The sequence below is a fragment of the Chrysochloris asiatica genome, unplaced genomic scaffold (genome assembly GCF_000296735.1).
Source record: "Chrysochloris asiatica unplaced genomic scaffold, ChrAsi1.0 scaffold00407, whole genome shotgun sequence".
Classification (NCBI taxonomy): domain Eukaryota; kingdom Metazoa; phylum Chordata; class Mammalia; order Afrosoricida; family Chrysochloridae; genus Chrysochloris; species Chrysochloris asiatica.
The window spans coordinates 1,444,348-1,445,732 of NW_006408925.1; positions in this window are offsets into that span (position 1 = coordinate 1,444,348).

Sequence of the window (1,385 nt, forward strand, 5' to 3'; positions counted from 1 at the left end):
GCCCTAGCCCTAGCCCTAAATCCCTAACATCCCAAGCCCTATCTCTAGCCCTAAAGCCCTAACAGCCCTAGCCCTAGCCCTAAAGCCCTAGCCCTAAATCCTTAGCCCTAGCCCTAAAGCCCTAACAGCCCTAGCCCTAGCCCTAAAGCCCTAGCCCTAAATCCTTAGCCCTAGCCCTAAAGCCCTAACAGACCTATCCCTATCCCTAAAGCCCTAACAGCCCTAGCCCTAGTGGGAGCCTTAAAGCCCTAAGAGCCCTAGCACTATCCGTAAAGCCCTAACAGCCCTAACCCTAGCCCTAGCCTTAAAGACCTAAGAGCCCTAGCCCTAGCCCTAACCCTAAAGCCCTAAAAGCCCTAGCCCTAGCCCTAGCCCTAAAGCCCTAACATCACTAGCCCTAGCCCCAAAGCCCTTTCCCTAATGCCCAAGCCCTAGCCCTAGTCCTAAACATAACACTAAAGTCCTAGCCCTGGTCTTAGACCTAAAGCCCTAATCGCCCTTGCCCTAGATCTAGCCCTAAAGCCCTAAGAGCTCTAGCCCTAACCCTAGTCCTAAAGTCCTAACAGCCTTAGCCCAACCCTAGCCCTAAAGCCCTATCAGCCCTAGCCCTAGCTCTAAAGCCCTAACACCCCTAAGCCTAGCCCTAAAGCCTTAACAGCCATAGCCCTAGAGCCCTAACAGCTCTAGCCCTAGCCCTAAAGCCCTAACAGCAATAGCCCTAGCCCTAACCCTAAAGCCCTATCAGCCCTAGCCCTAGCCCTAGCCCTAAAGCCCTAACAGCCCTAGCCCCAGCCCTAGCCCTAAAGCCCTATCAGCTCTAGCCCAAGTCCTAAAGCCCTAACAGCACTAGCCCTAGCCCTAAAGCCCTTTTCCTAATGCCCTAGCCCTAGCTCTTGCCCTAAACGTAGCCCTAAAGTCCAAGGCCTTGACTTAGCCCTAGCAGCCCTAGCCCAAGTTCTAACCCTAAAGCCCTAACAGCACTGGCCCTAGCCCTAAAACCTTTGACCTAATGCCCTAGCTTTAGACCTAGCGCTAACGCCCTAGCTTTTGCAATATCCCTAAAGCCCTAAAAGCACTAGCTCTAACCCTAGCCCTAAAGCCATAACAGCCCAAGCCCTAGCCCTAGCCCTAAAGCCCTATCAGGCTAGCCCTAACTCTATACTTAAAGCCCTAACATGATCTCCTCCCTCCCTGCCTTCCTCGGATGGCGGCTGTTTATGCTGGACGTGTGGCCAGAGATGGGTAAGGATCACATGGAACATCGGCTACTTGGGACAGAGACATTGCCATGCTGCAATGAGTCTCAATGACTGCTAAGACTGTGGAATTCACACTGACTGCCTAAGACAGGCAGCGTCCCTTAAACAATCAATAAATAAGGAGGA